At 44.8% G+C, this 25,429-nt stretch overlaps 5 non-coding genes across 5 annotated transcripts; all 5 read right to left on the bottom strand.

Annotated features, from left to right (window-relative positions):
* Window positions 1-1,925: 1,925 nt before the first annotated feature.
* Window positions 1,926-1,997, bottom strand: trnap-cgg (transfer RNA proline (anticodon CGG)). Its single transcript has one exon. It is a non-coding gene; the product is annotated as a tRNA-Pro (tRNA).
* Window positions 1,998-4,113: 2,116 nt separating this feature from the next.
* trnap-cgg (transfer RNA proline (anticodon CGG)) lies at window positions 4,114-4,185 on the bottom strand. The gene has a single exon. It is a non-coding gene; the product is annotated as a tRNA-Pro (tRNA).
* Window positions 4,186-6,300: 2,115 nt separating this feature from the next.
* On the bottom strand, window positions 6,301-6,372 carry trnap-cgg (transfer RNA proline (anticodon CGG)). Its single transcript has one exon. It is a non-coding gene; the product is annotated as a tRNA-Pro (tRNA).
* A 2,115-nt stretch (window positions 6,373-8,487) lies between these two features.
* Window positions 8,488-8,559, bottom strand: trnap-cgg (transfer RNA proline (anticodon CGG)). Its single transcript has one exon. It is a non-coding gene; the product is annotated as a tRNA-Pro (tRNA).
* Window positions 8,560-10,674: 2,115 nt separating this feature from the next.
* Window positions 10,675-10,746, bottom strand: trnap-agg (transfer RNA proline (anticodon AGG)). The gene has a single exon. It is a non-coding gene; the product is annotated as a tRNA-Pro (tRNA).
* Between the last annotated feature and the right edge of the window lie 14,683 nt (window positions 10,747-25,429).

Genomic DNA, 25,429 nt, shown 5'->3' with positions numbered 1-25,429 from the left:
CCCAGCGAGGGGGGTTGGTTTGTATGGTACAGCGTTTGCTTTGCATGTGGGAGGTAGCAGGATCAATTCCCGCATCCTCCAGGTGTGTGCTTAGAGCTTGATGTGCCAAAAGGTGTCCTTTAGCCTGTGGTCACGCCTTGCAGGGAGAGCATCGTGCAGCTGTCAAGCGTTTCGCAGCCACGCCCCCTTTTCATCTTCTCTCTGGCTTAAGCGTCTCCGCCACTCTCTCTTGACATTTCATGTCAGCTTGTCAGAAGTCCGAGTGACAATTTTAATGGCTGAGTGAGGGCACGATGCTGAAGCAGAGAGGCCACTTCAGCCAGAGAGACTTGTGCTAGGTGAGATCTGAAAGACGGACTCACAACAGAAACAGACCAAAAATGTATGGGTGAGATCAAAAGGCAAATGCAACATTCAGCAGAGGGCGTCTAAAGATTAGGGAACGGGCGACTGAAATCCATGTGAGGCAAACTTTCCGGTGTGTGTCCTGCACCTGGGTTTGTTGGCGTAATTGGTAGTGCGTCAGTCTCGTCATCTGAAGGGCCTGAGTTTGATCCTCACACGGGGCAGGGCTGCTTCCTCTCTTGCTCTTTTCAAACACTTGCGGCAACTGTTCGCTCATAACCACGTCTGGAATGCGTGACCTTTACATGGGCGAGAAGCAACGCCGCATCCCTTTTCTAAAGAACATTCACATTCAGAAATAAGTCAAGAAATTTGCCATTACTTTCGCTCGCACTGCTGTCAGCCTGCCCATGTTGACCAAAGAAAGATTCACTCGGCGTCAACATGACAGAACAGCGATCACTTGAAAACAATGTTCCACACTCCGTAAGCAAGAACTTCAGTGTTTGCAGTCACCCGATATGCCGATAGTCAAAGGAGCGCAAAACACGAAGCGTCAAAAGACAAGATGAGTTGATGGAAAGAGCGTTGAATTGATGAGCACAAAAGTTCAGCTCGTACAATAGGCAACGAAGATCTCAGCGTCGTCATCGCACTTGAAAGGACTGCCTTGCAGACCAAGGGCAGTGGGCGGTGCCCGGTAAGAGGGGCAGAGGCGGTAAGACATGATGCCGAGAAGCATGAAGCGAGGAGGATGAGCTCAAATGGTAGAGCGCTCGCTTAGCATGCCAGAGGTAGCGGGATTGATGCCCGCATCCTCCAGGTCTGAGTTTAGAGCTCCAGGAGCCTGGTGCTCTCATTTAGCCTCTGTGACTTCTGACAGGTGCTCCTCCGTTGCGGAGAGAATGTCCTTCAATTGTCAAGCGTTGAAGGGCCACACCTCCTTCCCAACCTCAGTCTGCACTGAGTGCGTCTCCGGCATTTTCTCGTCCAATTTGTCAGCTTAGCAAGTGAAAAGTATATCCGAGTGAAAACAGTGCTGATAATACTCTCAGGAATTGTTAGAAGACGTGCTTTTGATCATCGATTGCTTAACAATCACATTCGTTCGACTTGAGCAATCAAGCTCGTAGTTTTCCTTCAAATCTTGAAAGCTCTCAGTGAGAACATCATAGGCTGCAGGACGCCCCGTAACTTGATTACTTCAACAGAAAGAAGAGCAGACAGCTCCACAAATATGCGAGGCGCAGAGAGCGCAAGGCGAGCCGCACACGTTTCGGTGGCTGAGAGAGGGCAGTTTTTGCTTCTGCATTTCCCAAGTAAGGACGCATGACAACAAGCGATCGCGGTGCTCATCTACGACATAGTGGTGATGAGTTTTCAGTACGTGTTCTTTTGAACGAGCAATGAAGTTGCCGCCTCGGACAGCTGACTGCACGCTCTCATTGTGCCACGTGATGAGAATTCACCAGGCTCGTTCAGTCATTAGTCACATTCCATCGTTTGCCATAAGCAGACGCTGCGAAGTGATGTGGATATCAGTTCCCAGTCTTGTGGAAGAGGAGGAAAAGAGCACACAAGGGCTCGTCCGGGAGTTGAACCCGGGACCTCTCGCACCCGAAGCGAGAATCATACCACTAGACCAACGAGCCACAGCAGCACTTTCCATTTCAATCTGTCGCGAGCTTGAGGATGGGGGAGAGGCGTCATTCGCTCGTCCAGTCAGACCTTCATCAATAAGTCAAGAAAGCCGCAATTACACGACTGCCTTGTAGACGAAGGGCAGTGAACTGTGCCCGGTAAGAGGGGAACAAGCGGCACTAGGTGACGCCGAGGCATAAGCCCCAGCGAGGGGGGTTGGTTTGTATGGTACAGCGTTTGCTTTGCATGTGGGAGGTAGCAGGATCAATTCCCGCATCCTCCAGGTGTGTGCTTAGAGCTTGATGTGCCAAAAGGTGTCCTTTAGCCTGTGGTCACGCCTTGCAGGGAGAGCATCGTGCAGCTGTCAAGCGTTTCGCAGCCACGCCCCCTTTTCATCTTCTCTCTGGCTTAAGCGTCTCCGCCACTCTCTCTTGACATTTCATGTCAGCTTGTCAGAAGTCCGAGTGACAATTTTAATGGCTGAGTGAGGGCACGATGCTGAAGCAGAGAGGCCACTTCAGCCAGAGAGACTTGTGCTAGGTGAGATCTGAAAGACGGACTCACAACAGAAACAGACCAAAAATGTATGGGTGAGATCAAAAGGCAAATGCAACATTCAGCAGAGGGCGTCTAAAGATTAGGGAACGGGCGACTGAAATCCATGTGAGGCAAACTTTCCGGTGTGTGTCCTGCACCTGGGTTTGTTGGCGTAATTGGTAGTGCGTCAGTCTCGTCATCTGAAGGGCCTGAGTTTGATCCTCACACGGGGCAGGGCTGCTTCCTCTCTTGCTCTTTTCAAACACTTGCGGCAACTGTTCGCTCATAACCACGTCTGGAATGCGTGACCTTTACATGGGCGAGAAGCAACGCCGCATCCCTTTTCTAAAGAACATTCACATTCAGAAATAAGTCAAGAAATTTGCCATTACTTTCGCTCGCACTGCTGTCAGCCTGCCCATGTTGACCAAAGAAAGATTCACTCGGCGTCAACATGACAGAACAGCGATCACTTGAAAACAATGTTCCACACTCCGTAAGCAAGAACTTCAGTGTTTGCAGTCACCCGATATGCCGATAGTCAAAGGAGCGCAAAACACGAAGCGTCAAAAGACAAGATGAGTTGATGGAAAGAGCGTTGAATTGATGAGCACAAAAGTTCAGCTCGTACAATAGGCAACGAAGATCTCAGCGTCGTCATCGCACTTGAAAGGACTGCCTTGCAGACCAAGGGCAGTGGGCGGTGCCCGGTAAGAGGGGCAGAGGCGGTAAGACATGATGCCGAGAAGCATGAAGCGAGGAGGATGAGCTCAAATGGTAGAGCGCTCGCTTAGCATGCCAGAGGTAGCGGGATTGATGCCCGCATCCTCCAGGTCTGAGTTTAGAGCTCCAGGAGCCTGGTGCTCTCATTTAGCCTCTGTGACTTCTGACAGGTGCTCCTCCGTTGCGGAGAGAATGTCCTTCAATTGTCAAGCGTTGAAGGGCCACACCTCCTTCCCAACCTCAGTCTGCACTGAGTGCGTCTCCGGCATTTTCTCGTCCAATTTGTCAGCTTAGCAAGTGAAAAGTATATCCGAGTGAAAACAGTGCTGATAATACTCTCAGGAATTGTTAGAAGACGTGCTTTTGATCATCAATTGCTTAACAATCACATTCGTTCGACTTGAGCAATCAAGCTCGTAGTTTTCCTTCAAATCTTGAAAGCTCTCAGTGAGAACATCATAGGCTGCAGGACGCCCCGTAACTTGATTACTTCAACAGAAAGAAGAGCAGACAGCTCCACAAATATGCGAGGCGCAGAGAGCGCAAGGCGAGCCGCACACGTTTCGGTGGCTGAGAGAGGGCAGTTTTTGCTTCTGCATTTCCCAAGTAAGGACGCATGACAACAAGCGATCGCGGTGCTCATCTACGACATAGTGGTGATGAGTTTTCAGTACGTGTTCTTTTGAACGAGCAATGAGGTTGCCGCCTCGGACAGCTGACTGCACGCTCTCATTGTGCCACGTGATGAGAATTCACCAGGCTCGTTCAGTCATTAGTCACATTCCATCGTTTGCCATAAGCAGACGCTGCGAAGTGATGTGGATATCAGTTCCCAGTCTTGTGGAAGAGGAGGAAAAGAGCACACAAGGGCTCGTCCGGGAGTTGAACCCGGGACCTCTCGCACCCGAAGCGAGAATCATACCACTAGACCAACGAGCCACAGCAGCACTTTCCATTTCAATCTGTCGCGAGCTTGAGGATGGGGGAGAGGCGTCATTCGCTCGTCCAGTCAGACCTTCATCAATAAGTCAAGAAAGCCGCAATTACACGACTGCCTTGTAGACGAAGGGCAGTGAACTGTGCCCGGTAAGAGGGGAACAAGCGGCACTAGGTGACGCCGAGGCATAAGCCCCAGCGAGGGGGGTTGGTTTGTATGGTACAGCGTTTGCTTTGCATGTGGGAGGTAGCAGGATCAATTCCCGCATCCTCCAGGTGTGTGCTTAGAGCTTGATGTGCCAAAAGGTGTCCTTTAGCCTGTGGTCACGCCTTGCAGGGAGAGCATCGTGCAGCTGTCAAGCGTTTCGCAGCCACGCCCCCTTTTCATCTTCTCTCTGGCTTAAGCGTCTCCGCCACTCTCTCTTGACATTTCATGTCAGCTTGTCAGAAGTCCGAGTGACAATTTTAATGGCTGAGTGAGGGCACGATGCTGAAGCAGAGAGGCCACTTCAGCCAGAGAGACTTGTGCTAGGTGAGATCTGAAAGACGGACTCACAACAGAAACAGACCAAAAATGTATGGGTGAGATCAAAAGGCAAATGCAACATTCAGCAGAGGGCGTCTAAAGATTAGGGAACGGGCGACTGAAATCCATGTGAGGCAAACTTTCCGGTGTGTGTCCTGCAGCTGGGTTTGTTGGCGTAATTGGTAGTGCGTCAGTCTCGTCATCTGAAGGGCCTGAGTTTGATCCTCACACGGGGCAGGGCTGCTTCCTCTCTTGCTCTTTTCAAACACTTGCGGCAACTGTTCGCTCATAACCACGTCTGGAATGCGTGACCTTTACACGGGCGAGAAGCAACGCCGCATCCCTTTTCTAAAGAACATTCACATTCAGAAATAAGTCAAGAAATTTGCCATTACTTTCGCTCGCACTGCTGTCAGCCTGCCCATGTTGCCAAAGAAAGATTCACTCGGCGTCAACATGACAGAACAGCGATCACTTGAAAACAATGTTCCACACTCCGTAAGCAAGAACTTCAGTGTTTGCAGTCACCCGATATGCCGATAGTCAAAGGAGCGCAAAACACGAAGCGTCAAAAGACAAGATGAGTTGATGGAAAGAGCGTTGAATTGATGAGCACAAAAGTTCAGCTCGTACAATAGGCAACGAAGGTCCCAGCGTCGTCATCGCACTTGAAAGGACTGCCTTGCAGACCAAGGGCAGTGGGCGGTGCCCGGTAAGAGGGGCAGAGGCGGTAAGACATGATGCCAAGAAGCATGAATTGAGGGGGATGAGCTTAAATGGTAGAGCGCTCGCTTAGCATGCGAGAGGTAGCGGGATTGATGCCCGCATCCTCCAGGTCTGAGTTTAGAGCTCCAGGAGCCTGGTGCTCTCATTTAGCCTCTGTGACTTCTGACAGGTGCTCCTCCGTTGCGGAGAGAATGTCCTTCAATTGTCAAGCGTTGAAGGGCCACACCTCCTTCCCAACCTCAGTCTGCACTGAGTGCGTCTCCGGCATTTTCTCGTCCAATTTGTCAGCTTAGCAAGTGAAAAGTATATCCGAGTGAAAACAGTGCTGATAATACTCTCAGGAATTGTTAGAAGACGTGCTTTTGATCATCGATTGCTTAACAATCACATTCGTTCGACTTGAGCAATCAAGCTCGTAGTTTTCCTTCAAATCTTGAAAGCTCTCAGTGAGAACATCATAGGCTGCAGGACGCCCCGTAACTTGATTACTTCAACAGAAAGAAGAGCAGACAGCTCCACAAATATGCGAGGCGCAGAGAGCGCAAGGCGAGCCGCACACGTTTCAGTGGCTGAGAGAGGGCAGTTTTTGCTTCTGCATTTCCCAAGTAAGGACGCATGACAACAAGCGATCGCGGTGCTCATCTACGACATAATGGTGATGAGTTTTCAGTACGTGTTCTTCTGAACGAGCAATGAGGTTGCCGCCTCGGACAGCTGACTGCACGCTCTCATTGTGCCACGTGATGAGAATTCACCAGGCTCGTTCAGTCATTAGTCACATTCCATCGTTTGCCATAAGCAGACGCTGCGAAGTGATGTGGATATCAGTTCCCAGTCTTGTGGAAGAGGAGGAAAAGAGCACACAAGGGCTCGTCCGGGAGTTGAACCCGGGACCTCTCGCACCCGAAGCGAGAATCATACCACTAGACCAACGAGCCACAGCAGCACTTTCCATTTCAATCTGTCGCGAGCTTGAGGATGGGGGAGAGGCGTCATTCGCTCGTCCAGTCAGACCTTCATCAATAAGTCAAGAAAGCCGCAATTACACGACTGCCTTGTAGACGAAGGGCAGTGAACTGTGCCCGGTAAGAGGGGAACAAGCGGCACTAGGTGACGCCGAGGCATAAGCCCCAGCGAGGGGGGTTGGTTTGTATGGTACAGCGTTTGCTTTGCATGTGGGAGGTAGCAGGATCAATTCCCGCATCCTCCAGGTGTGTGCTTAGAGCTTGATGTGCCAAAAGGTGTCCTTTAGCCTGTGGTCACGCCTTGCAGGGAGAGCATCGTGCAGCTGTCAAGCGTTTCGCAGCCACGCCCCCTTTTCATCTTCTCTCTGGCTTAAGCGTCTCCGCCACTCTCTCTTGACATTTCATGTCAGCTTGTCAGAAGTCCGAGTGACAATTTTAATGGCTGAGTGAGGGCACGATGCTGAAGCAGAGAGGCCACTTCAGCCAGAGAGACTTGTGCTAGGTGAGATCTGAAAGACGGACTCACAACAGAAACAGACCAAAAATGTATGGGTGAGATCAAAAGGCAAATGCAACATTCAGCAGAGGGCGTCTAAAGATTAGGGAACGGGCGACTGAAATCCATGTGAGGCAAACTTTCCGGTGTGTGTCCTGCAGCTGGGTTTGTTGGCGTAATTGGTAGTGCGTCAGTCTCGTCATCTGAAGGGCCTGAGTTTGATCCTCACACGGGGCAGGGCTGCTTCCTCTCTTGCTCTTTTCAAACACTTGCGGCAACTGTTCGCTCATAACCACGTCTGGAATGCGTGACCTTTACACGGGCGAGAAGCAACGCCGCATCCCTTTTCTAAAGAACATTCACATTCAGAAATAAGTCAAGAAATTTGCCATTACTTTCGCTCGCACTGCTGTCAGCCTGCCCATGTTGCCAAAGAAAGATTCACTCGGCGTCAACATGACAGAACAGCGATCACTTGAAAACAATGTTCCACACTCCGTAAGCAAGAACTTCAGTGTTTGCAGTCACCCGATATGCCGATAGTCAAAGGAGCGCAAAACACGAAGCGTCAAAAGACAAGATGAGTTGATGGAAAGAGCGTTGAATTGATGAGCACAAAAGTTCAGCTCGTACAATAGGCAACGAAGGTCCCAGCGTCGTCATCGCACTTGAAAGGACTGCCTTGCAGACCAAGGGCAGTGGGCGGTGCCCGGTAAGAGGGGCAGAGGCGGTAAGACATGATGCCAAGAAGCATGAATTGAGGGGGATGAGCTTAAATGGTAGAGCGCTCGCTTAGCATGCGAGAGGTAGCGGGATTGATGCCCGCATCCTCCAGGTCTGAGTTTAGAGCTCCAGGAGCCTGGTGCTCTCATTTAGCCTCTGTGACTTCTGACAGGTGCTCCTCCGTTGCGGAGAGAATGTCCTTCAATTGTCAAGCGTTGAAGGGCCACACCTCCTTCCCAACCTCAGTCTGCACTGAGTGCGTCTCCGGCATTTTCTCGTCCAATTTGTCAGCTTAGCAAGTGAAAAGTATATCCGAGTGAAAACAGTGCTGATAATACTCTCAGGAATTGTTAGAAGACGTGCTTTTGATCATCGATTGCTTAACAATCACATTCGTTCGACTTGAGCAATCAAGCTCGTAGTTTTCCTTCAAATCTTGAAAGCTCTCAGTGAGAACATCATAGGCTGCAGGACGCCCCGTAACTTGATTACTTCAACAGAAAGAAGAGCAGACAGCTCCACAAATATGCGAGGCGCAGAGAGCGCAAGGCGAGCCGCACACGTTTCGGTGGCTGAGAGAGGGCAGTTTTTGCTTCTGCATTTCCCAAGTAAGGACACATGACAACAAGCGATCGCGGTGCTCATCTACGACATAATGGTGATGAGTTTTCAGTACGTGTTCTTCTGAACGAGCAATGAGGTTGCCGCCTCGGACAGCTGACTGCACGCTCTCATTGTGCCACGTGATGAGAATTCACCAGGCTCGTTCAGTCATTAGTCACATTCCATCGTTTGCCATAAGCAGACGCTGCGAAGTGATGTGGATATCAGTTCCCAGTCTTGTGGAAGAGGAGGAAAAGAGCACACAAGGGCTCGTCCGGGAGTTGAACCCGGGACCTCTCGCACCCGAAGCGAGAATCATACCACTAGACCAACGAGCCACAGCAGCACTTTCCATTTCAATCTGTCAGCGAGCTTGAGGATGGGGGAGAGGCGTCATTCGCTCGTCCAGTCAGACCTTCATCAATAAGTCAAGAAAGCCGCAATTACACGACTGCCTTGTAGACGAAGGGCAGTGAACTGTGCCCGGTAAGAGGGGAACAAGCGGCACTAGGTGACGCCGAGGCATAAGCCCCAGCGAGGGGGGTTGGTTTGTATGGTACAGCGCTTGCTTTGCATGTGGGAGGTAGCAAGATCAATTCCCGCATCCTCCAGGTGTGTGCTTAGAGCTTGATGTGCCAAAAGGTGTCCTTTAGCCTGTGGTCACGCCTTACAGGAAGAGCATCGTGCAGCTGTCAAGCGTTTCGCAGCCACGCCCCCTTTTGATCTTCTCTCTGGCTTAAGCGTCTCCGCCACTCTCTCTTGACATTTCATGTCAGCTTGTCAGAAGTCCGAGTGACATTTTTAATGGCTGAGTGAGGGCACGATGCTGAAGCAGAGAGGCCACTTCAGCCAGAGAGACTTGTGCTAGGTGAGATCTGAAAGACGGACTCACAACAGAAACAGACCAAAAATGTATGGGTGAGATCAAAAGGCAAATGCAACATTCAGCAGAGGGCGTCTAAAGATTAGGGAACGGGCGACTGAAATCCTTGTGAGGCAAACTTTCCGGTGTGTGTCCTGCAGCTGGGTTTGTTGGCGTAATTGGTAGTGCGTCAGTCTCGTCATCTGAAGGGCCTGAGTTTGATCCTCACACGGGGCAGGGCTGCTTCCTCTCTTGCTCTTTTCAAACACTTGCGGCAACTGTTCGCTCATAACCACGTCTGGAATGCGTGACCTTTACACGGGCGAGAAGCAACGCCGCATCCCTTTTCTAAAGAACATTCACATTCAGAAATAAGTCAAGAAATTTGCCATTACTTTCGCTCGCACTGCTGTCAGCCTGCCCATGTTGCCAAAGAAAGATTCACTCGGCGTTAACATGACAGAACAGCGATCACTTGAAAACAATGTTCCACACTCCGTAAGCAAGAACTTCAGTGTTTGCAGTCACCCGATATGGCGATAGTCAAAGGAGCGCAAAACACGAAGCGTCAAAAGACAAGATGAGTTGATGGAAAGAGCGTTGAATTGATGAGCACAAAAGTTCAGCTCGTACAATAGGCAACGAAGGTCCCAGCGTCGTCATCGCACTTGAAAGGACTGCCTTGCAGACCAAGGGCAGTGGGCGGTGCCCGGTAAGAGGGGAAGAGGCGGTAAGACATGATGCCGAGAAGCATGAAGCGAGGAGGATGAGCTCAAATGGTAGAGCGCTCGCTTAGCATGCCAGAGGTAGCGGGATTGATGCCCGCATCCTCCAGGTCTGAGTTTAGAGCTCCAGGAGCCTGGTGCTCTCTTTTACCTCTGTGACTTCTGACAGGTGCTCCTCCGTTGCGGAGAGAATGTCCTTCAATTGTCAAGCGTTGAAGGGCCACACCTCCTTCCCAACCTCAGTCTGCACTGAGTGCGTCTCCGGCATTTTCTCGTCCAATTTGTCAGCTTAGCAAGTGAAAAGTATATCCGAGTGAAAACAGTGCTGATAATACTCTCAGGAACTGTTAGAAGACGTGCTTTTGATCATCGATTGCTTAACAATCACATTCGTTCGACTTGAGCAATCAAGCTCGTAGTTTTCCTTCAAATCTTGAAAGCTCTCAGTGAGAACATCATAGGCTGCAGGACGCCCCGTAACTTGATTACTTCAACAGAAAGAAGAGCAAACAGCTCCACAAATATGCGAGGCGCAGAGAGCGCAAGGCGAGCCGCACACGTTTCGGTGGCTGAGAGAGGGCAGTTTTTGCTTCTGCATTTCCCAAGTAAGGACGCATGACAACAAGCGATCGCGGTGCTCATCTACGACATAGTGGTGATGAGTTTTCAGTACGTGTTCTTTTGAACGAGCAATGAGGTTGCCGCCTCGGACAGCTGACTGCACGCTCTCATTGTGCCACGTGATGAGAATTCACCAGGCTCGTTCAGTCATTAGTCACATTCCATTGTTTGCCATAAGCAGACGCTGCGAAGTGATGTGGATATCAGTTCCCAGTCTTGTGGAAGAGGAGGAAAGGTGCACACAAGGGCTCGTCCGGGAGTTGAACCCGGGACCTCTCGCACCCTAAGCGAGAATCATACCACTAGACCAACGAGCCACAGCAGCACTTCCCATTTCAATCTGTCAGTGAGCTTGAGGATGGGGGAGAGGCGTCATTCGCTCGTCCAGTCAGACCTTCATCAATAAGTCAAGAAAGCCGCAATTACACGACTGCCTTGCAGACGAAGGGCAGTGAACTGTGCCCGGTAAGAGGGGAACAAGCGGCACTAGGTGACGCCGAGGCATAAGCCCCAGCGAGGGGGGTTGGCTTGTATGGTACAGCCCTTGCTTTGCATGTGGGAGGTAGCAGGATCAATTCCCGCATCCTCCAGGTGTGTGCTTAGAGCTTGATGAGCATCGTGCAGCTGTCAAGCGTTTTGCTGCCACGCCCCCTTTTCATCTTCTCTCTGGCTTAAGCGTCTCCACCACTCTCTCTTGACATTTCATGTCAGCTTGTCAGAAGTCCGAGTGACATTTTTAATGGCTGAGTGAGGGCACGATGCTGAAGCAGAGAGGCCACTTCAGCCAGAGAGACTTATGCTAGGTGAGATCTGAAAGACGGACTCGCAACAGAAACAGACCAAAAATGTATCGGTGAGATCAAAAGGCAAATGCAACATTCAGCAGAGGGCGTCTAAAGATTAGGGAACGGGCGACTGAAATCCATGTGAGGCAAACTTTCCGGTGTGTGTCCTGTAGCTGGGCTTGTTGGCGTAATTGGTAGTGCGTCAGTCTCGTCATCTGAAGGGCCTGAGTTTGATCCTCACACGGGGCAGGGCTGCTTCCTCTCTTGCTCTTTTCAAACACTTGCGGCAACTGTTCGCTCATAACCACGTCTGGAATGCGTGACCTTTACACGGGCGAGAAGCAATGCCGCATCCCTTTTCTAAAGAACATTCACATTCAGAAATAAGTCAAGAAATTTGCCATATCTTTCGCTCGCACTGCTGTCAGCCTGCCCATGTTGCCAAGGAAAGATTCACTCGGCGTCACCATGACAGAACAGCGATCACTTGAAAACAATGTTCCACACTCCGTAAGCAAGAACTTCAGTGTTTGCAGTCACCCGATATGCCAATAGTCAAAGGAGCGCAAAACACGAAGCGTCAAAAGACAAGATGAGTTGATGGAAAGAGCGTTGAATTGATGAGCACAAAAGTTCAGCTCGTACAAAAGGCAACGAAGGTCTAGGCGTTGTCATCGCATTTGAAAGGACTGCCTTGCAGACTAAGGGCAGTGGGAGGTTGCTGTTTTGAGACGGAGGCATTGGGATGGTGGGCCGAGATCTATTCTTCTTAAGGATTTCTTCATCGTGAAAGATCGGTCCACAGGTCATCCAACGAACTCAGGGAATCATGTGCTACTGAAGGGAGTGAAGTGCTGAAACACATGACATGCCCCCTTGTTCTCACATGCACAATTCTGCTGCAATATACACAGCTACCGTCCACACCACGCAGTGGGGCTTCAGCAGAATCTGCTACGCCACCTGTAATTACATATCCAGCTGCACACATATACATGGCCCTTCTGTCCTTTTCAGGATCTCAAAAAAAAGCATAGCGTGGTTTTCCTGCCACATGATTGACCTCATCTCCCTCAGAATGTGCCCCGCCACATTCATTGCTGAAGCAGGACGGAGGCTAACGGACATGTCAGAACAGTGAGGTTCAACGATCTCTCCAAAATATTGTGGTTGTAGTGGAAGAGATATGTTTTAAATTGTACCTTGGTATTTCAAACTCTCTCTAGAATGTTATCCATTTCTATTTTATTTTGACAGGAACTGTTAAAAGGCTAATGACACTAGATGAAAAGAGAAGAAAGAAAACACAACGTTTCAGCTGTGGAGCCTTCTTCAGGTGTGAGGGCTCCACGGCTGAAATGTTGTGTTTTCTTTCTTTTCTTTTAAGCATGGAATAGACCTATTACTTGTTCCTTTGCAGCCTACACATGGTGATGCAGCTCCCCACCTGAACTGCTAATGATACTAGATGCCTGGTAGTTTGTGGTACTTGGTTATTGTCTTATGTTTGCTCAAACTGCATATGTGTTGTAGCAGCGAGGCTTATTAATAAGAAAGAATTAAGTGTTCTGAGCCTTCCCAAATGAGGCCCCATCTCTGTTCATCTCTGTGGTGCAGCCACAGAGAAACTATTCATGCAGGCTGATTTAAGGTTTCCTTTGATAAGGGACAGCTCCCAAAGGGGGATGCACTTAGCTAAGCCTGGCTATCATGATCAATGGTCATCCATTGGCGCCTATCTGTCTAGGGAGTGCCAGATGGACATCTGGACTGCATTCCTAGGTGTCAGGAGTAAATGACTCATATCTCACCTTGATTAACCAATCAGGGACTGGTAGGGCCAAGTAACCCACGTGGGACTCTGATGCCCATGGAACTTTCACCAATCAACGAGCTGAAGTTCCTCCAGGTAAAAACAAGAAACACAGAGAGCCTGTAGTAAGATTCAGGAGAATTCTGTGGACTTTTCTAAAGGGAATTCAAAGGAGAATTCCAGGGCAGGACGGCCCAGGAGCAGAAGGCTCCCAAGGGCAGGACATTCTCACAGAGCGCCTCCTGACCATCCTGAGACTCAGCCCAGACAACCACGGAACGGCCAGTGTGTCCGAGTGCCAGAACTTTCCTTTGTTCTAAGAGTCTAGAGCGGAGGTTGCCAGAGAGTAACCAGAGGATCCACCCAAGGTTAGCACCAGTAGCAGGCCTCGTGAACAGGTTGGAACTGTGGACAGCTGAATCACTATTCAGAACTAGCGCTTCATCAGGAACGAACTGGTCTTCTTCCTGACTTGCTGGGACCCACAGTCATCTTTTCTCCTGTGCGCAAACTTTGCTAGTTAAAGCCAACACTAACTAGCCGGTCAGTGAGCATCAGCAGCGCACCGTCGCAAGCCGCACAGCACAGCCTGGCACCGAGCCAGAGAGTGCGGATTGGACAGCAACAGCCTGCAACTGTTTCTTTGAGTCCGCAGGATATCTGAATCCCCAGAGATTGGATGAGTATTCAACTTCACTGCATTACTGCTCGAGAATTCAATTGTTATCCCAACCAGTTGATATCAATTTAATTCCTAAGAGTTATGTACTTGTTTTGAGTATCTAATGTAGAAGTTATAACCAAGTTCATTTACGAAACGGTCTAAATGAATGATATATTGAACGTATGTCCTTTTGATATGTGTAACACTTTGTATCTGATTGAATATATACCTTTTGTATTCTGATAACCCTCTCGATAAGATCTGTTAGGTTTATATGCATATTCTATGTATTAATAAATGTATCCTCGTGTATTAGTACCTGTGTGTGTGCGTTGTTTGAGTTATGTCGCATGGTTGGATTCTAAAGCCATCAAAAGAATCAATTTTGTGATTTACTGCTACAATTAATAATTGTCCCAGTAAATGCCCAAACCCTACAGAACTGGTGCCTTCAGAAAGCACACTACAGTGTGATTGCATATTTTTGTGTATTTTCATATGTCAATATTTAATTCACTCACATTCCTGTATGATTGGAAGGAAGGCAGATTGGATTTGGCACAGGACGCCTGCTCATATATGTTGATCTTTGTTGGGCTGGAAAAACAATGATAAAAAGTGAAAAAAGCTCTCCCCAACATTTCCCTTCTCTTGGCCATGGTTACACTGCCCTTTCTTTCCTTCTTTTGTCCTTCTACAAAGATTCCAGGGCTCTTTATCCACCATAATATCAGAAGCCAAAAATAACCATCTAATGTGTAAACAGCATTTGTAATGTTGGTAGCTGGAAGAGGTTAAGTATGTTTGCAAGACCTAGTTGATTACACCACAGACTTACCTTGTTTTTTTTTCTCTTTTAAAGGCTGGACTGTACCACTATCATAGAAGATTTTTTTCAAGACACATCGCAGTTCCATAGTAGAATTTATCAATAGTAGAATTCCATAGGACATTATTTATCAACATCTAACATTACCCAGTGTGAGACTCTGCCAGTAAACCTCAGAGCATTGAGTTCTCCACTGGTGAAGATGGCTTTCTGAAGTCATGAAATCCACTGCTGGGATGCCTGAGAGACAGTGATTGAATCCTGTCTGGAATTAGGCTCTCTGTTAGTGTTGATCTGTGGGAATTATGTGGTAAAAAGGGAAAACTCCTTTACTTTAGTCACTTTGAAAGTTCAAATGTACAGATCTTCAGAAACCCCAGTCTGAAGGATGAAGCAGGTTCTGCTCAAGGAGTTGCCTACGTTTTGCTCCATTCAATCCAAGCAGATAGTCCAACATTTGCCTTCTCTTGGCCATGATTACACTGCCCTTTCTTTCATCTTTGTACTTCTACAAAGATTTCAGGACTCTTAATCCACCATAATATCAGAAGCCAAAATTAACCTTCTAACATGTACAAATCATTTGCGATGAAAGGAGGTGGAAGGGTTTAAGAATGTTTGTAAGACCTGGTTGATTACCACACATAGACATACTTTGTTGTCAGTTTTTTTTCTCTTTGAAAAGCTATAGGAGGGGTGTGATGGACTGTACCACTATCATAGAAGATGTTTTTCTTCTAAGGACACTTCTGTAGCGGCAAGGCATATTTAAAATACAGGAATTAAGTTTGCTGCTCCCTTGCCAGTCCCTCTCTCCCTCATCTCAGTGCAGCTGGATACAGAGAGGCCATTCCATCTGGTTCACATTTAAGGTGTTTTTCTAGCTGATAGAGTTTCCTGATAAGGAACAGCTCCCAAGGCTGAGATTCACCAGCCACCCTAATAAGTGGTCATCTCTGGCGCCTTACTGTCTGGGAGATTCCATGGGAGAGGTTCATCCCAAGTTTTACAACCCTAAGGTCAGAGGTCACTGTTACTCATCCTCCACCTCAATCAGCCAATCAGGAACTGGTAGGGCAGGGTAACCCCACGTGGGTCTCGAATGCCCGCGGAACTTTAAGCCACTGAACTACCGTAGTTCCTCCAGATAAAACAGGCAGCACGATGCCCAGAAGGTGCCCCTCCAGGACGTTCTCAGACTCAGCTCGGACAATCACGTGACGGCCAGTGTGTCCGAGTGCCAGGACTTAACTTTGTTTTAAGAGTCGAGAACGGAGGTTGCCCACGCATAACCAAAGGATCCGCCCGAGGTTAGCCCAGCAGCAAGCCCCGTGAACCACGGGTACTCCACCTTCAAAGCTCGCCTGATCAACGAGTGAACTACGGTTGGAACTGTCGACAGCTGAATCTCAGGATTCAGGACTAGCGCTACATCGGGAACGAACTAGTCTTCTTCCCATCTAAAGAGTGTGATTGGCTTGGACCCGTAGTCACTTTCCATGTGCACAAGCTCTGCTAGTTTCAGCCAACACTAACTAGCCGGTCTTCAAAGAGCATCAGCAGCGCATCGCAGCAGGAATCTCTCCCTCCTCTCCTTCTCACCAGCCGCACCGGCCACTGCCTGGCACCGAGCCAGAGAGTGCTGATTGCACACAACAACAGCCTGCCACTGCTTCTTTGTGTCTGCGGGAGATCTGAATCCACACAGATCGGATGAGTATTCAACATTCTGCATTACAGCTCGAGAATTCAATTGTTACCTCAACCACAATTGATATCAATCTAATACCTATGAGTGATGTACTTGCTTTTGAGTATCTAGTGTAGAAGTTGTAATCCCAGTTCATTTACGAAACAGTCTAAATGAATGGTATACTGAATGTATGTCCCTCTTGGTTTGGAACTCTTCATGATTTAATATATACCTTTTGTATTCTGCTAACCCACACTCTTAAGATATGTTATGTTTATATGCACATTTTATGTATTATTAAGTGTATTAGTATCTGTGTGTGAGCGTTAATGAGTTAACCCGCAAAGTCGGTTTTCTAATAGCCATCAAAGAATCATTTTGTGACTTACTGCTACAATAAATAATTGTCCCAGTAAATACACAAAACCCCTACACACGCATGGAAACCAATATTTACCTGCTACTCCAGAATGCAGCAGAGAACAGTTGGACAGAAGGTTAGTATCTGTCGATACTGCATCACAGAAGTCAGTCTCTTCCCCCTCATTATGCAGGCTGACTTGTTCACGATGAACTGTCCTCCAGTGACAGTCAGCTGCAATCACTGACTCAGACATGGTGTTGATACACTGAGGGCACTTTGGCTGATTTGGTTAACATGCTTTCCTCTTAAACAGGAGATGCTTAAATCCCAGCAGTGCTTTTCTTCCTGTCTTGTCTTACAAAATGTATCACTATGGATGATTACGTACAGCTTGATTTTGTTTAACGCAAGTTTTCATTTTCTTTCTGGAACAACTTGCTTTTCATGAAATTCATACAGCTTGTTAAAGATGAAATACAAATCTTGCCTTGTATATCGCAGGCTGGTAAGAAAAAAGCATTATTTTCTTTTTTTTAAGCTTGCAAATGGAGAAAAGGACACACGTGAGTCTCTGTTAATTAAAAGGTAAGTGGTTTGAGCCCACCCAGAAATGCACTTCTCATTATTGCAATGTAAACCTCATCTCTACTTATTCGGATTTCTTAGCAAAACCTTAACCCACTTGATATTTGCAAGAAATGTGAATGTTTTTGTTAAACAATTAAGTATGTAAGTCAATATCACTGGGAATGGCCAATAATGACCAACATTCAAGGACATCATATTCAGCCAAGGACTTTGACCTTCGAACGGCTAGCAGAAGAATTCATTTATGCTCTCGATGCATCCTTAGTTAGAATATTTAAAATTACGACACAGATTTGTTGGAGAACTTGACAAGCAAAAAAGACAGTTGGACAGCATGATTATGCTAGGACTGTACATTTGTATTTTAATACTTTTGTATATTTATCTTAATTGTAATATACATGTAACCATAAATGCTGTTCTATGTAAATACATTTTGTTGTATTTTATCATATTTTAGCTGAGGGCACAAGGGGGTCTATTATACCTTCCGAAACTTCCAAGACAACTATAACAGAGGCTCATATTTTAATATAATTTGCTTTAAAAGAAAACCACAATTTGTACGATATCATCCCTCAATATCGACGTTCAAATGAATGATTTAAAGAAGCAACAGCGATAGGAGAGTACATTGATTTTGGACCAATGTTTGAATCTGAACAATCCTTCCTCCTGGAAAGAAGAAAAAACAGGTATGTTTTGAGTCATGATGATGCTCTTCTGGATTAAAAAAAAAAAACAGTGCAAATTTGTTTCGGATGTATTTTGGATAAAATTATAACTGTCATCGAAGAGAAATTTGATCAGTTGAATGCAGTCGAATCTTTTGACATTTTATATGATGACAGGACGTACATTTAGGACTCAGTACCGATAACGCTGCTGATATTGATGGAGTAGAAATTAAGTGTATTGGCAATTTTATCTGAGGCAAGAAGTACTAGAACACCTCCTATAAAAATGTTAGGATTCAGAGCAAGAAATATTTTTCCACCTCACCCAATGGTATTGCATTAACGAGGCTGAAGCTGGCTTCTTATTCGCCAGCTTCTTCTTCTGCCTTTAATGCTGCTGCTGTGTTGTTATGCCGCCTTTCGCCTGTAGATGGCTCTTTACAGTAATTTTTAAAAGTACTAATCAGGATGGATTACTGTATTTATCCTCAGTAAATGGGAATATGTAAGTAGTGACTATCCAAATAACATTTTTGTGTGAAACACATTTCAGAAAATTGTAAACCAATTTTCAAAACTCACAATAACACAAACACAATAAGTAAATAAGACAAAGGCAAAACATAAGTTCACAGGCACTTTCTGCATATTTACCACGACCTTGCCTTCTGATCATAAAAAGTCTTAAAATCTTGCATTTTACAAGAACTTTTTAATATAAATGGGACATTTAGAACATGGCATATGAGAATATATGGTTAACCGAGGATGAGCAACGGGTGATGGCACTTCCTGCTTCTTGCTATAAACCTACCCCCTGGTTATAAAAACATCTAAAAATTCTGACACTGAGGTGTGAGAGACAATGGAACAGACTATCAAAATCCTGAACTTTAGGAAATTTTTCAAATATGACCCTGTGAACATGGCATGTCCCTCCTTCCTCATTACCAAAACATCTCAATGTTCCAACACTATGTACATTGGTAATTACAACACTTCACTGTTGCATTTCTGAGTTGTGACATTGTGAACATGGCATGTTAAAGTATATAGAAACTCTAGATCAGAACAGGCTTAATGCAATTCATAGTGATTTATCATTTTCTGACTTTCTAAATGAAAAAAAAATTCGGTGATTATGACACTTCGGTATGACATAAAATATGCTCCAATGATAGAATAAATAATCATGGAAAAAATACCCACAGTGGACATTCATAGTTGTGATTATAGGAATGTTAAATATCAGGTGAGTAGCTGCGTCAGCATGCGTAGGCTGCAAAGGAACAAGTAAAGGGTTATTCCATGCTGAAAAGAGAAGAAAGGAAACACGACGTGTTGGCCATGGAGCCTTCTTCAGGTGTTAGAAAGACAGGGCAGTATGCACAGATAATTTTCTTTTTATCTTTGCTTACTGCAGTTTATTTTTGATGACAACATCAAAGACATTAAGGAATTCTTACGGCTAACAGCTCCACATCAACTTCCTTTTATAACTAACCTCATCAGATCTCTCAACTGCACTCTTCCAGTTTCTCACTTCAGAGAAGGATAAAAAACTCAATCATCCTCTACAGAGAAAAACCATCAACACCCCTACCACCTCCACCAATCCTAACCTTGTTGTTACTATACCCTCTGACCTTTCCCTTTCACCCCTTTGCATCCTCAGCTAACATATTTTAATATTACAACACAATTAAAATAGATTGTACAGTATTTACAGTTTAAAATTAAGGTAAATATGTCCAAATATCAAAATCCAACTGCACAGTGCTAACAAAACAATGCTTGTCAAGTTCTCAAACAAATCTGCATTGTATTTTTAAAATATTTCAGCAGAGGATGTGACGGGAGTATAAATGACGATTCAACGATCATTTTTCTTGGGTGAATATGGTTTTCTGGGGAGTTGCGATGTTGGGCATTATTGGACATTTTTGACAAGTGTTGAACAGTCACATTTCCTACAAATATTAAAATGGCTATGGTTTAGCTGAGAAATCCAATCGACCTATGTGAAAACAATGTTTACATCACAGAAGAAACCCATCCCTGGGTGGACTTGAACCACCAACCTTTCGGTTAATAGCTAAACACGCTAACTGATTGCGCCACAGAGACTGACTGGTGGAGTCTCTTCTCGAATCAAAAAAAAAAATCTCTTACCGTTTATTTTGCCAGCCGGTAATATTTCTTCTGCACTGATAACCAAGAACTGAATTTCATGTTTTCCAGAATTTCATCAAAAACAAGTTTTCCAGAAAGGAAATGAACACATGCTTTTAACGAAATCAAGCCCTTTGTGATTGCCCGAAATGATACGTTCTGTACTACAAGATAGGAAGAAATACACGGCTGGGATTCAAACCGCAGTTCTTTTCTTTAATAAAGATGCACTTTAACCAACTAGGCTACGGTGACAGGACAACCTTCACCTTTTACAGCCGCTTGGACACACCGCTCTGAGACATCTGCGTTCAGAAAGCGCTGAACCTGCTCTCAGAGCAAATTGCCTCTTTTACATACAGTAGCAGCCCCGACACTGAGAAACGAAGAGAACTGGCTTTTATCCGGCATTTTTCATGTCCAATGCGTTTGACATCTCCCAAGGGCGACAGAGTTCTTTTGCAACACTATTTCTTCTTCTTTTTTATTTCTGTACGCTTTGATAAAAAAACGAGAAATCGTGCAAGGGAAAAATGTCTTTTTTTTCATAGAGAAAACGTGCACCAGGAAATGTTGTGTTGAGAAGAGGTGATTTAACATGATACGTGACCTAATTTATCGGAGTAAATGCTCACCCACCAAGGTCTGGAGAAGTTGGAGAGTCTGGTGGATGTGATAATTATACGGTGTTGTGGAAGAAAACAGTCTTTCTTTGAATTCTCAATCAATCGGAATTCCAGTGCGAAACAAACCCTTTGTCTGATTTAAAGAAATAATATTTTAAAAATCATAAAAAATCGGAAAACACATGTTTCTCACTTTGAAATTTTAGACGGGGCGGTATATTACTAGTAGCGACGCTGAGCACACTATGGGGGAATTCCGGTTATGTGAAATACCAGCAGTTTAATAAATAACGCATCTGATTTTGAATCATAAGATTGTAGGTTCGACTTCTACCTGGCTCGTGTAAATTTTATTCAAGCTCCTCAGTAATAGATGTCTATTATGTAATGAACCGCACCTAAAAGCAAACATTGGGTCTGTTTCCTTTGTTTTCCAGCATGAAATAGCAAATCGTTACAAAAAGTACCTGCTAATGTCCAATAGCGGTTTTTTTTTCAAATTACATTTTCAGGCTTCAGACACTTTTTAATAAAACAAAAGTGTCCGGAAACTCCCTAACTTTCAGGTTTGCTTGAACCTGTATTAAAAGAAGTTATTTGAAACTTCCGGGATTCCATTCTCTGATGTAGCTCTCTCTTAAGACGGATGTGATGTTTCGCAGATGTGAACTGTGCCTTCTCTCTTGTGTTCAAGGGTATTCGCTGTGTGAGATCCTAACTGTATGTCCAGTAGGGCTCTATTTTGTTTAGATTATCTATGTGGTGTACTGATGGAACTCAACTACATGGTGTGAATTCCGTGTTTAGGACGAGCAGAACCTGAAAAACGAAAAGCAGACCTCAATGTGATTTGAACATGCAGCCTTCTGATCTGGAGTCAGATATGCTACCTTTGCGCCACGGCTATCAGCACCTTGGAATTTCCCAAAGGAGACAAATCAACTTCACAAAAAAAAATCTCCTGTGAAGAGCGCCGCTCTTCCGAAGAGAGTCTCTTCATCCCAGACCACATTTTATTCTTCCTGCGCAGCTCTTGTGCAGGTGTTGTTCTCAATTACAGATCCAGGAACACTGATTTTTTTTCCCTATTTTTTTAACTTAAGTACCCCATGGTGCAACGGTAGCACGTCTGACTCTAAATCCCCAAGTTCATTTTCAAAGTATATCGGAGTCAACTGATACTGATCAGGTTCTGCTGCTACTGAACCCGCAGTCTTCACCTTAAAGTTCAATTCCCCAAGCCTTTTGACCTTATATGTCCATCCCTTCTCGTCAAAACTCGTATTTTCACAGAGTACCCTTCAGAAATCGCAGTATAGAATGAAAAAACTCCAGTAGATCTCGGCCGCTGTTGGTGATTTTCCTTTAAAAATAAATGAATCTCTGGAAATTTTACGGAGTGTATCACTTTCACTGAGACCGAGAAGTGTTAAGCTGTACATGAGTCTTTGTGGTTCGGTTGTTAACCAAAAGGGTGGTGGTTTGAGCCCTCCCAGGGACACTATGAGCCTTTTAATGTACACACCCGTCTCACTTTATCTCCACGGCCGGTCTTGTACCGCAATCAAATACAGAGCCCGTAGGAGGCAGTAAGCTCGCATATATAGCTCACTGTGTATATAATGAAGAAGTAGAGGTTAGTTTCTCATCTGCGCGTTACAGAGCCTTACGCAACTCGTACTGTACCAATAGCTAGGGTTTGATCCCTGCACGGGCTATTAGTTGAAAAGCCATTGTAAATGACGTGTAAGAGATTTATAGATACTGTAGATCAGTGGTTCTCAAACTGTGGTACGCGTACCGGCAGTGGTACGTGGAGTGCCACCAGGTGGTACGCCAAATGACCCTGGAACTGTGTAGTGTGCACTGAAAAATCGGGACGGGTTTTCATATTTTGTATTTTAATACGTGTCGAATACGCAGCCTACGTACTACGATACAGTGCATGCTAATACTTCAGTGGACACAAGAGATACTCTGTAATTCTATACCACTCTATAGGAATGCGTGCTACGGATGCAAGTGACCAATTGTATTTAAAAAAAGCTATTGTATCTCCAGCAAATAGGGAGAAAGGAGAATGTGCGTGATTTTGGAACAATGCCAACATTGTAAACACAGGAATGCATAGAAATACGTGCTACGAACGCAGGCAATCTTGTGAGCACACGAAAGAGTGATAACAGAAAAATATTTAAGAACTGTTCGAATTTGAGAAAAATACACCAAGCGTCTCTGTGTTTCGCTCCCATGCGCATGAAATAAAAACTTTAAATACGGAAATAAAAACAGAAACGCGGAAAAATGCAAGCTTGCGGATTGCTAAAGCAGGTAAGCTACACTATTTTTGAAGAACCTTATTTACCGTTGGCAAAAGAGCTGACACGTATTATGTGTGGAGAAAAAGCTGCTAAACAGCTCGACCTGCTGCCCCCCTCCCCCTGAAAGACACAGTCTTTCATAGAATTATTGAAATGAAGGATTATATCAAAAGTACACTGATAGAGCGCGTTAAGATGAGCAGATGTTTTTCACTGCAATTAGATGAGTCTGTAGTCGATTTGGCCAATTTGCTCGTTTACGTTAGATACGAGTTTGAGGGTATGTCCCATGAAGACTTTCTGTTCTGTAAACCGCTACCAACAGGAACTACAGGAGAGCACATATTTCAGCTTCTGAATGAATTTTTCGAAGAGAATGGCCTCGACTTGATAAAATGCGTCTGAGTTTGTACAGACAGTGCTAGAGCAATGACAAGCCGACATAACGGTGCAGTTGCACGAATTAGAGAGGTTGCTCCAGAAATTAATGTACGCATTACAACATCCACCGCGAGACCTTTGCCGTCAAGAAAATGCCTGACGATTTAATATCTGTTAGACTCTGTTGTGAATTGTATCAAGGCTCGAAAAATTAATTCACATCTCCTTTGCTCAACTAAATAGGCTCACCCCTCTCACTGAAATGGTGCTTTTTTATTAGTTGTTGTTAATGTTTTTTTTCTGTAAAATACTTTGAGAAGCCACCTTTAAAGGCGCTATATCAAATAAAGTTAATTATTATAATATTTATTTGTGGGGTTCCTATGAGATGATGACTTGTAGGTGGTACTTGGATGCTTTGGTTGGATTAGGGGTGGTACTTGGTCCAAAAAGTTTGAGAACCACTGCTGTAGATACTTTATTGATCCCATGAGGGAAATTAATAAAGCTTATCCAGCTAGCTTTTATGTTTCACACTAAATTGCGATCTTGAAACCAAAATAATTAGAAATATGGAACACAACCGTTGTTCTCCAAGAAGGAAAGCTGTTTAACACTGACGTCACTCCTTTTTATTTAACCCAGATTGTGAAGACAACTCCACCCTATCAAAGGTAATTGTTGCACAAAAGTTGGAAAGCACACTCTGAATCCATCTGTACTGTATATTTGATTTCCGCGATCCGTTCAAGGCTGCTTGGTGCTTCGCAAGCAAGTCATTTCAGGGAAGAAACTCAGTTTAGAGAACTACTGGTGCATTTTCACTCATTGAATTTGATCTTTGTACTCTCTTTTCATTCTCAGCTATAATATTTCAAAATTACAGTTCGGATTTGTTGGAAAACTTCACAGGCATTATTAAGTTAGGACTGTACAATTGTATTTTAATATCTTGGTATATTTACCTTCATTTTAATATGAATGTAACCATAAATGTTGTACTTTTGTCGTACATTTTAACTGAGGACGCACGACGACTATTATACCTTGTGATACATGCAAGACATCTGTAAACGAAGATGTAATTACAGTCAAATTGGCAATTAACAGAAAACCACAATTGTATAATATTATTTCTCTATGTCGATGATCAGTTGAAGGATTTGAAGAAACTATATATTATTCCTCGATATCGATGATCAGTTGAAGGATTTGAAGAAACAGCAGCGATAGCAGGTGATTTTGGTTTTGAACCCATCTTTACACCTCAATAATCCATTTGTCCTCGAAAAAAGAAAAGACAGGCATGTTTTGAGTCTCATAATGATCATCTTCTCGATCCAAAGAAACATATAAATTTGATTCCTTCCGTAGTATTTGGGATTTTCTTACGAAGATCTCACAAAGTATTGCCAGGATCTATATTTAGCGTTCGGTAGTGATAACACTGCTGATATTGATTGAGTAGAAATCTATGATGTATTGACAACTTTATCTGAAGCGAGAAGTCCTAGAACGCTGCCTATGAAGTGTTAGGATTCATACCAAGATATACTTTTTGTTTTCAACCCAAAATGCTGCTATTGCATTAATCATTATATGAACTATACCAGTTTTGGTAGCTTCTCTGCATGATTTTTCAAAACTGAAACTAATTACAAAATTATTTAAGATCAACCATGACAAAAAATTATAAATCAGGACTAATATTAATATCAACTGATGTTACTACAGAAAAAAAGATTTAACTGAAATATTAATAAGACTATTTGTGATTATGTCACTTCTCTGCTTCAAGGTCAATATAAGACTCTGAAAGTAGTAAAGCAAAACTGAACTCAAAATCATATTAGGAATTCTGAGCGATATCTCCATACAGGTAATCCAACAGAACGTTGAAATATTTGAATATCATCTCTCTGTATATTGCGCTGCTTTTAACCTAGAGTAAAACTATTGGATTGAAGGAATGCTAACCGCTGGGTTAAAATGTATAGTTGTTATTTGGAGAAATCTGTAAACTCGTGATCTTATATGTTTTAAAAGACAGCACAGGAAAAAACAGTGCTGATTATTTTCCGGAGACG

This window comes from Lepisosteus oculatus, chromosome 14, assembly GCF_040954835.1.
Source record: "Lepisosteus oculatus isolate fLepOcu1 chromosome 14, fLepOcu1.hap2, whole genome shotgun sequence".
In the NCBI taxonomy this organism is placed as follows: domain Eukaryota; kingdom Metazoa; phylum Chordata; class Actinopteri; order Semionotiformes; family Lepisosteidae; genus Lepisosteus; species Lepisosteus oculatus.
Note: the sequence above shows the minus strand (reverse complement) of the source record. Positions and strands in the feature narration are given on the sequence as shown.